An 11,240-nucleotide genomic window follows, 5' to 3' on the forward strand; every position below is an offset into this window, starting at 1 on the left:
GTGGTGGTCGGGAAAGGAAGCCAGGGGTCCGCACCACCCGATTTATGCGGACCCAGAGCGTTTTCCCTGAGCTCCGGGGGACATGGGGCAATCCCGCCGCAGATGGCCCACAACCCCAGCAGACCCTGGGACCAGGGCAGGTGTTTTGTGCCTCCTGTAGTGACACAGCCCAAATCAGTTCTTTCATCTCAGCCACCCATGCAGGCTTTTCCAGCTCTGGGCTGCTCTGGCCCCCAGCCCGCACAGGGTCTGTCTCACTGCACCCCCATCACAGCCCCAGCCCACACCAGCTCCAAGGCTATCTGCAGCTCTGTAGGCCAGGCGTTTTTGCAAAAACATGCATCTCCGTCAGCTGCACCAGACATTTTTGCGGGCCTGCAGCCCCTAACCTTTTGAGTGTAGCAAATATCATTTTGATCTTTAAAAAAAAGTGTTTTCTAGGCATTTTCTTACGGGTTCTAATTTGGAACCATGTTTTGGTTCAATCCTACAAATCAGCAGCATTTGTTTATGGCCCAGTTAAATAGCAGTGAATGCTACAAACATCATTCTTCAAGATACAAAAAAATAAATAATCAGAAATGAGGTGAATGGAGTGAACCTTTATTCAGAAAGTCTCAAGTGTTCTTCAATATAGAATACATGAAATAGAGCTCTTAAAACCCAGCAAGTCTTGCTATCAGGGTGGCAGAAAGAGTCCTCATCCAAGTCTACACTGAGAGAAGGGAAGAAAGGTTAGTCAGCACAAGATTAGCCAAAGCCCTTAACCTGTTGTTGACCTTCACCCAGTTCAAGTGTAGAAATCATCATGAGGTACATGTCAAAATGCACTTCAGAGGTCTTGGGAAGTCATCATTGTGAAGAGCCATTTTTGGACCAAGTAATGTCGAAAAATGTAACATTACTCACCTTATAAACGTATTGTGAACTCTGCTTCCATTCTTTAGGACCTAAGACGGTGACAGTAACCATGACAGAAAAATTAACGAAAGTATTCTGAAGTGCTGGATCTACCAATACTCACTCTATGGGAGAGCAGTGACTCACCCTACAAGATATTCTGTCAGTAAAGGAGTCAGCAGGAAACCTGTCTCAAGAATCTAATATTAACTCATGGCCTTCACACAGGACATCTGTTGAAATTTAAGCCAGTGCCAATGAAAAGTCCAATATGGAAAGGTTGAGGTCAAATATGTATTTAACTGGGTTGCCAATATTCTGGTTAACTAACAGGCAAGTCAGAAACATTGGTTCATGGAACAATGAAATAGCAGTGAGTCAACCTGTGCAACATCATGAGCCATGATCATACACAATTCAGAAATACTGGGGGGGGGGGGGGGGGGGGGGTGGATGGATACAACATAAACCATGTATTGTACACTGAAGTACAGTAGAGCTGCTACAACCCAGCAAGTCCCGCCATCAGTGTGGTAAACAGCAGAGCCCTCATCCAACAGAGCCTACATGGAGAGAAAAGGTTAGTCAACACAAGATTAGCCGAAGCCCTTAACCTGTTGTTGACCTTCACTCAGTTCAAGTGTAGAAATCATCATGAGGTACATGTCAAAATGCACTTCAGAGGTCTTGGGAAGTCATCATTGTGAAGAGCCAGTTTTGGATCAAGTGGGTAAATTAGAAAATGTCAAATTACTTTTTACCTTATAAAAGTCTTGAGAACACTGCCTTATTCTTTAGGCCCTAAGAGGGTGACAGCAACCATGGCAGAAAAGCAAAACAATCAAGCAGCTGCTTTTATAAGGTCAAACCACTTCTGACTGATTTGCCTTTATATTAAGGTGATACACCTGTGTGAACAATCCGAATGCAGAAGTCGTTTGGTAGTTGGGATACAAAAAGTGAGTGTCTAAACCCCCATTGCACTTGACTGAAGAGACGCCCACACCGACTAGGACGAGAAGTGTCATCAGCCCACAACAGTTCAGGACTCAGGACATCATGAGGTACATAAAAATGCACTTAACAGAGGTCTTGCACTTGGAAAGTGAAGAATTGCTCACCTTGAAAGACAATCACAAGACGAATGCTGCACTATTCTTCCTGCAAGGCCAACCAAGTTAATAACGGCAGAGCAAACATACTTTTATTTTATTTTTTCCCCTACCAGCCTTGATAGGAAACCAACTACAGAACACTAAAACTGAAAAGTGCCTCTTTTATAGAAGGTCACACCACTCTTTGTTGATTGGATAACTGGTGTCAACATTAAACTGATGCACCTGTGTGAGCCATCATATAATGATGCAGAACAGGTGCAGCGAGAGAGAGAGAGAGAGAGAGAGAGAGAGAGAGAGAGAGAGAGAGAGAGAGAGAGAGAGAGAGAGAGAGAGAGAGAGAGAGAGAGAGAGAGAGAGAGAGAGAGAGAGAGAGAGAGAGAGAGAGAGAGAGAGAGAGAGAGAGAGAGAGAGAGAGAGAGAGAGAGAGAGAGAGAGAGAGGATGTCTGTGTGCATATGGAAAGTCCCACAGACTGGCTGGTGGCTCATATCATTATGATAACATTCATCATAACATAATGTTTGACACAAAATGATCTATGAGCTCAACCAAGCTGTCAGAAAAATTAAAACTCACTGACAAATGAGAACATGATATGAGCATATCTCAAATTCACATGAATTCAACAAAGTTTTCAACTCTACTATTGGTAACCAGTAGTTACTAACTGAAAGAAACTGAATACCTTACTTATATATATATATATATATATATATATATATATAGATATATATATATATAAAACAAAACAAAGATTACCAGAAGGTTGAATGTTTTCTCTGTTTGTGTTTATATAAGGTTGTGAGACCTCAAGGCAAAGATGGGTCCTCGGATATTTTCTCTGGGATCAACTTTTTTGGAACGTTTTGGAATGTTTCCTAACCCAGGCAGCCAAAGCAGGGCTGTAGAAGAAGAGAAAGAAGGTGAAGATGACGAGCAGGGAGACGACGAGGAAACATCCATCAGTGGAAAAAGAAAACTGCATGTTGAGCAGACAGCTGCGAAAAAGAAGAAAAAGAAAGGTAGATTGGGAGTAACCGAAGGTAAGCAGGTGTCGCTTTAGCTAACTCTTGAATGGAATTGTTAAGCAGGGACAAAGTAATGCAGGGACTGATTCAACAAGCATACAAAGGCGATAGCCCCAAAGCAAGTACATCCTTATGTGTTCTCCCTTCCCTAGGAACACAGAAACGCCAGCCTTGTTTTCTTTATTAAAAGCCTCTTATACTCTATATCAAGCCTCTTATACTCTATATCGAGCCTCTTATAAACTATATCGAGCTCCAGGGTTCTTTTATACAGGGCCCTCACATTGTCCACTCCAACCGGAAAGAAAGAACAGTCTTGGCATTAAAGTAGAGGCCCTAGGCTCAGGGGGAGGAAGACGTTCCTCTTCCTGCTGAGTATTAGAACACCATAGCAATTTAATCAATTGAGTCATATTTGAAATGAGCACTGTAAGGACTTGTGTCTCATGTTCAGACCACCACCATTAGCAAGTCATTACAGACACTTCAATCACAGCCACACGTTCACACACTCTCACCATCTGTGTTGCAAATGGTAAATAAAACTCAAAAGTGTACCCCCAAAACTGTGTCTGAGCAGGCAGACACAGTTTCCTGATCATTTATGATCACTTGAGAAAGTAAATGGCATATTTGATCAATATTCAGCAACCACATATAATACATACTGGCGTATGACTATTAGTTTCACTGTTACCTCTGTATGGCACAGTGGAACAACAATGGGTGGTGGCAGCAACACCACTGAATTTACTGTCACTGCAGAGAACAGTAATACATTTCACTCCTACAATATTCATAAATAATTGTTGAATGAAAATGGTCACATAGACCACATAGATAGTCACATACTTGAAACATACATATGCTTGGGTTTCCAAGCTTCTGCCACCAGGGTCTGAAGAAATGCCCCCTTCCACTCCTTCCATCATGGGGCGACCCTGATAGCTGGAGAGGGCCAGCTCCTCAGCAGGAGTGAAGTCCTGTGGAGGAGTGCCCCCCCAGTTTTCTTTGCCTTATTTTTCTTCCTGTTGGCTGCAAGCAATTTCATTGTTTGATAAGCCCTTTGTAGCAATCGCAATCACGATAAGTGGTATCACGACGGCGGTTATCAACTCTCTAACTCAACCCAGATCTTTCCAATCTAGAGACGTGCGCGTTCACATAAAGGGGCGGTGTTTGCACCGTATGTCCAATCGCAACCATGGACAAAACAAGAGCTGCACATTTCACGCAGGAGGAGCCGACAATAATCTACCAAACTTTGTCTACTCCTCCTGCGTGAAATATTGTAATACAAACATATCAGGAATACAGACATATAATACAGACAAAAATCAACAAAGTCGCTGCTGCCAAGCTGGCAGAAAATAGCAGACGCTGTAAATGCGTAAGCTACATGACTTCTTGATATATTGTGCCCCAGGCACATGATGTGACCATAATTACACGTGTGCATTCCATAACGTTAAACTTTTGTTGCTGTATTATTTTAGTTGCAACCCTGGCAGTGGCAAACGATCGTGGGAGCAAATTCAAAAATTAATATAAAACCATAATTCAAAACGGTAAGTAGCAGTAGGCAATACTTGCACATATTTTAAGGCCAACAAGTACAAGGCTGAATTGCCTGAGTCAGTCCCTTTTGTAGGATATTGGTATAGCTACAAAGGGCCTATAGAACAATGAAATTGCTTGCAGCCAACAGGAATAAAAATAAGGCAAAGAAAACTGGGGGGGCCCTCCTCCACAGGAGTTCACTCCTGCTGAGGAGCTGGCCCTCTCCAGCTATCAGGGTTGCCCCATGATGGAAGGAGTGGAAGGGGACATTTCTTCAGACCCTGGTGGCAGCAGCTCGGAAACCCAAGAATATGTATGTTTCAAGTAATCTATGTGACCATGTTCATTCAACAATTATTTATGAATATTGTAGGAGTGAAATGTATTACTGTTCTCTGCAGTGACAGGAAATACAGTGGTGTTGCTGCCACTACCCACTGTTGTCCCACTGTGCCATACAGAGGTAACAGTGAAACTAATAGTCATACGCCAGTATGCCATATGTGGTTGCTGAATATTGATCAAATATGCCATTTACTTTCTCAAGTGGAGGTCCTAGATGATCAGGAAACGGTGTCTGTCTTTGCAGTGCAAAATGCAGTGTACCCCCCTGCATTTTGGGGGTACACTTTTGAGTTTTATTTACCACTTGCAACACAGATGGTCAGTGTGTGAACGTGTGGCTGTGATTGAAGTGTCTGTAATGACTTGCTAATGGTGGTGGTCTGAACATGAGACACAAGTCCTTACAGTGCTCATTTCAAATATGACTCAATTGATTAAATTGGTATGGTGTTAAACTCAGCAGGAAGAGGAACGTTTTCCTCCCCCTGAGCCTATAGACCTCCACTTCAAGGCCAAGACAAAGACACAAATTATAAGCAATGAACCTTGAAACACAGTAGTCAAATGGACACCTTCAACTTTCTCCAAGTGTGCCTTGCAAAGGGACAATGTTCTTTATTTGTTTCAGGTTGGAGCAGACAATGTGAGGGCCCTGTATAAAAGAACCCTGGAGCTCGATATAGAGGCTGGCTTTTCTGTGTTCCTAGGGAAGGGAGAACACATAAGGATGTATTTGTTAAACTTTTTTCGATGTTTTGGTATTTTTATACCTTTTTGTGGCTTTTTTGCTGTGCATTTTGAGTCTTTTGTGGGGGTTTTCACCATTTCTTTCTTTCAATGTCCTATTTATTCTTTTTGAAAAAATGCTATAAAAGTGAATGAAACATCCAAATTCAATGAAAGTAGTGAAATTATCATTTATTTAACTTGTGAAGAGCATTGTATGGTACCATACACATTGTTCTTTTTGGTTTGAAATGTTTTTATGAAAGAAACACACATTTCTGATATGGAAATGATTCGAAAAAGGCACAAAGCAACCCAAACAAAAGAATGGGTTAAGGGGAGACGCCCCAGTGAATAACATCAACATGAAACCTCCCCAGTTGATAACTAATATTAGGTCAAATATTGTTTTCATTACTAGTTTCCTGTAAATGTATGTTTAAATGAGCAAATGATGCATTAAGTTGTAAAATATGATATAATGTGCATACATTTCCAGAACGGAAATCAGAACATTGCATGAAGACAGAATGAAAATCCTTGTTTCACTTTGAGTCCAAAGTTTTTACAAAGGGCACTTTGGATATCTCTTTTTCATCACTCCATTAATCAGAATATGGTAGCAACAGCCATTGAAGAAAATCCTTTGCAAATTGCGCGGCAGACCGTGTTCTTGCTCAGGTTCTCTGCATCACCCACTATAAAAGTAGGTAGCGAAATAACGAAACGGTATATATAGTCTGTGGGACTGTGAGCGCACGGCTTCGATGTGTCGCATTGGCAACATACGGCTCAAGAAGCTGGTAAAGAAAGTCACGTAATTCCCACTGCTGAGAATCTATATCTTTCATAAAGATACTCATGAGGGAACGCGAAATGGTTTTGTCGGTCTCTAAATGTTCTGGCTCTTCTGAGCGCACCTCTCACTATCCGCGCACCAAGCTCCACAGGATCTTCTATGAATGGTGACGGCATTATCCTCAAGAATGGTTATGGTTCTTCCCTTTGGCACTTACTTTGGTTGTTCACAATGTGTGCTTCATGTTTTGGCTACTCGCGATGTTTTTTGGCTATCTTGTTGTTATGATCAGTGACCTATGCACTTTGTAAAGCTCTCTCTTGGAAGTCGCTTTGGATAAAAGCGTCTGCTAAATGAATAAATGTAAATGTAAATGTAAGAATGAGTTAGTGGGCGGGAATTTTATACCGGTTGATCTCTGATCTCCAACTTAACCTGCTCCCGACCAGGTTAGCCGTTCAGCATGTGTTACCATGGCGATCTACCCCGGTAACAAGTGATCCTCCGTCGTAGTACAGAAAACCCTGGGTTGAACTTGAAGTTACCTCGCTAACGCCAAAACTTGATTCGTAGTACAGGCCCCAGGTTTTCTCTAGATCAAAACAATGGGCAGCCTGGGGAGAGCCAGGGTGAAGGAATCCGCTGGACTTCCTCTCTGGACAGCAATACCAAAGACCTGCAGAAGGAGGGGCAGAAGCGGTACCGGTCCTAGCACATTTGGCGCCCTAGGCAAGATTTATCACGAGCACCCTCCAACCCCGCCCCCCCCCCCCCAAACCACAACACAGACATATGACATGGCGCGGTTGGCGCCCCCTGCTGGTAGTGCGGGAGGGTTAATTAATGGATGCACTTGGGAAAATGCCGCCCCCATCTTCATGCGGCTGCCTATGTCCACTATAGGAAGGACTGGCCCTGGGCAGGAGAGCCCTCTCTCAAGAGAGTGAAGCAGCTGCACAAGGAGAAGGTACTCCCAACAACCATGCACTCTGCACATACACTCGATATGAACACACACACAACATCTAATAAAAGACTAATGCATTCATAGCTTATCCACACACACATGACACAGTCATGGTAGTCTTATCTTATACTCTAATGCCCTTGTCTCATTGTCTCTGATTGCATTTCTTTAGTAGAACGGAGTTTGACAGTCAATCTGTTCTCTCTGCTGTCTCAGGTAAACCTTATACGTGCACAACACCGGATCAACGTGCACGGCAGTGACGTACCCGACCCGCTGTGCATGTTTGCAGACTTGCAGTCTGAGTACTGTCTCAGCCCGCGGGTTCTTCAGAACCTGCGAGAGGCGGGGCCCCTGTGCTTAAACCGCTGCTACGTGTTCTTGACTGTGACAATGTTTGTCTCAGGGTCATCTGGGCTTTTGGGCTGTCATCATCTCCCCCACCAGAGCTGCCAAGCCAGGTACACACACACATACTAACACAGGTGCACACACCAAAACACACATGTACACGCACACAATCATGCTCACAGACACACAAACATATTCACAGACACTGCAGAGCTCCTGTGATGCTAGGTGGTTGGTAGCCTGGCTCTGCCCTCTTACGTACTTCCGCCCAATTTGGATTTTGCTTCTGTACTAGGTCTGGGATTTCAGTGCATCAGTCGGTTTTCAGTAACACATTTTTTGTAGGTCCAATCAGCGAACAGAGGGAGTGGCTGAGAACGATGACGTTGATGTCGTGCATTAGTTTGAATTGTAGTTCAGTAATGGCGGCGGAGAAAGATGCGAGCGAAGCTATTCTGCGGTTGTGGCAACGCAGCCGAATATCCATAAGTTAAAGCCGGAGCAAGAACAATCCTTGCTGAGTTTTGTTGGTGGTCATGATGTTGTGGCCCTCCTCCCCACGGGGTTTGGTAAAAGTTTGATTTTCCAGCTACGGCAGCTAGCTCCGTGGTGAAGGAGTTGGCTAAAGCGAACGCTAGCGATTGGTTATGGCAGATCAGAGTGGCTCTGGGCAGATCCAATAGTTCAACTTAAACAGAGTACCCGCCTTCAAGGAAGTTAACGCTTGTCAATGGAGCGATCCCAGACCCTCTGTACAAATGAAATGTACGAGGGTCTGGTTAGGACCAGGCTAGGTGGTTGGTGGTGTACGACTGACTATTTAGACCCACAGAGAGCTGGTTCGTCTGTCGGAGGCGACAGGCTTCAGGGTCCACATCATCGACAAGGCTTCCATGGCCGCCAAGAGATATGGACCTCAGTCCAGCAAGAAATATGGTACGCCGTTACACCGCCATACTCGCACACTCTCTATCGCAGGCTTTCTCTTTCGCACTCTCTCTCTCCCTACCTCCTTCTCTCCATAGATATCCTGGTCAGTACTCCTAGGGTCGTCTTCTTCCTGAAACAAGATCCTCCAGCACTGGACCTTACCAGATAATTAACCACCTCAATATGTATGTAGGCATGTGTGTGTGTCCCAAACAAGCTGTCCTTCAGCGCCTCGCAAGCTCTTGCACCTTGAAGTTATATGTGTGTGTGTGTGTCAGTGTGGAGTGGCTGTCGGTGGACGAGTCCGACAAGCTGTTTGAGGACGGCAAGACTGGCTTCAGGGAGCAGCTGGCGGGCGTGTTCTTGACGTGCTCTGGTCCCCGTGTCTGCCGGGCGCTCTACAGCGCAAACTTTGCTGCGGACGTGGAACAGTGGTGCCGCCTTAACCTCTGACGACAAGGGGTAAGATGGCTGAGCGGTTAGGGATTCAGGTTATTAATCAGAAAGTTGCCGGTTCGATTCCGGGCCGTGCAATATGAAGTTGTGTCCTTGGGCAAGGCACTTCACCCTACTTGCCTCGGGGGGAATGTCCCTGTACTGACTGTAAGTCGCTCTGGATAAGAATGTCTGCTAAATGTAAATTAACCTGGTCTTGGTCAACATCGGGCACAGGTACGCCCCTACCTACAACTTTTGCAGGACTACCGCTTGATAAGCACTCCTCAAGACATCAAGGCTACCAAGTTGAAAAAAGATGAGTCATTAACACCATAGACATAATAAAGAGTAGACGCCGCATTGGCTGCTGGGCACGAGAAATGCGGCCGCCATCTTGGACAGCGCAAATTCCTAGTTGCGTAGCATCAGAATAAACAAGATGCCAGCACTGTGCAGCATATTCCTGCTCAAATTGGGGGACAATCGCAAACAGGGCTCGGGGGATTACTTTTCACAAGTAAGATTTAACCTTACCATACTATTGGTTGTATTTTGTGAAAAGAATAACTTTGCCCTGTATCATAGCTACATGTATGACCTTTGCAGCAAAGTAAACCACATGAAAATCAGTTCGGTATTCAGTTCAGTATGATTAATTTAATGCGATGACAGCTCATTGCCCAAGCCAAACAGATTACACTGAGTGGAGCGGTTGCCCATTCCAAGATGGACTCTTTATTATGTCTATGTTAACACCCCTTTCGACCATTTTGTTTCCTTACAGGAACACGGCAGGAGGTAAAACAGGAGTTGCTTTTTGTGTGGATGGACAGAGAATGGAAAACTACTGGCCATGAGGGACATCATCAAGAAGGTAGGCAGCGCCAAGGAGAAGATGGAGCCAAAATATGAGCGAGGGAAGAAAGTTCCTTCAGCTTGGAGGAACGATATTTTCTATGCATTAGGTTGATGAAAGGATGTGATGGTGCAAAAGGAGCATTTCATCATTCTCCCTCAGTTTTTTTGTGCTCTTCCACTTTCTTTCTCTCCTTCTTTCTCTTGGTCAGGGGTTTCTGCCACCCATGCTGGTGTTTGTGCAGTCGACAGAGCGAGCGCGGGAGCTCTTCCATGAGCTGGTGTACGAGGGCATCAACATGGACATCATACACGCTGACCGTACACAGCAGCAGGTACACACACAGGAAGGACCACACCTGCACACCTCTTCAGGGTTGAGCCATTGTAAAACATTCACTACCAAGTGGTATTCTCAAACTTCCTCTTTTTCTCTTTGTATGTATCTCTTTACTTTTCTCTCTTTATTTCTCTCCTTCTCTCTCCTTCTCCCTCTCGGAGAGAGAACGTTGTGAGTAGTTTCTGCTCAGGAAAGATCCGGGTGTTGATCTGCACAGCCCTGCTGACCAGAGGGATCGACTTCAAGGACGTCAACCTGGTGCTGAACTACGACTTCCCCACCCGCGCCATGGAATACATCCACTGCATCGGTTAGTCCCTCCGTACGGCCTAAATGTCTGTGTGTACATTACCCATGACACCTACGTGTACCCTTCAAAACTCCTCTCCTCATCTCTCTCCTCCGTCTCTCAGGGCGAACGGGCAAGACCGGCCACTAAGGGAAGGCATTCACCTTCTTCACGGAGAACGACAAACCGCTGTTGGGCAGGTACAGCACCAAAGGGATTTAATCGCCGTCAACACAGACATCTCCTTTTTTCCCTTTCTAATCTTCTCCCTCTCTCTCCCTCCCGCCCTGAAGCATTGCCAACGTGATTAAGCAGGCCGGCTGTCCTGTACCAGACTACATGGTCGGCTTCAAGAAAATCCACAGGTGACCTTTAGACAGGAACACTTTTGTTCTTTGCTATTTAAGTGATCGTAGAGGAAATAGGAGCAGATACTGTATAATTTTTTTTTTTTATTGCCTGGAAGCCTAACAATATTGCCTGCATAATAACTGTCACAATGCTATTATAATAATACAGGTTTAAACTAGGGCTGTGAGAGTTGACACAAATTAGCTTTGAAAGCACACCCGTTGCAAAAATAAACTTCACATTT

The 11,240-nt window shown here is 44.7% G+C and overlaps 1 long non-coding RNA gene and 1 pseudogene across 2 annotated transcripts; one reads left to right on the plus strand and one right to left on the minus strand.

Moving 5' to 3' along the window:
• Window positions 1-582: 582 nt before the first annotated feature.
• LOC136963594 (uncharacterized) lies at window positions 583-2,105 on the minus strand. 2 transcript variants are annotated; one of them, XR_010878994.1, is made up of 5 exons: window positions 2,022-2,105; window positions 1,662-1,701; window positions 1,362-1,463; window positions 910-950; window positions 583-710 (listed from the first exon to the last, which is right to left on the minus strand). It is a non-coding gene; the product is annotated as an uncharacterized lncRNA (long non-coding RNA). The 2 variants fall into 2 exon arrangements; XR_010878993.1 differs by having other exon boundaries at window positions 583-715.
• Window positions 2,106-2,837: 732 nt separating this feature from the next.
• On the plus strand, window positions 2,838-11,014 carry LOC136963529 (probable ATP-dependent RNA helicase DDX52; annotated as a pseudogene).
• The last annotated feature ends 226 nt before the right edge of the window (window positions 11,015-11,240 follow it).

The sequence above is a fragment of the Osmerus mordax genome, chromosome 19 (assembly GCF_038355195.1).
Source record: "Osmerus mordax isolate fOsmMor3 chromosome 19, fOsmMor3.pri, whole genome shotgun sequence".
Lineage (NCBI taxonomy): Eukaryota > Metazoa > Chordata > Actinopteri > Osmeriformes > Osmeridae > Osmerus > Osmerus mordax.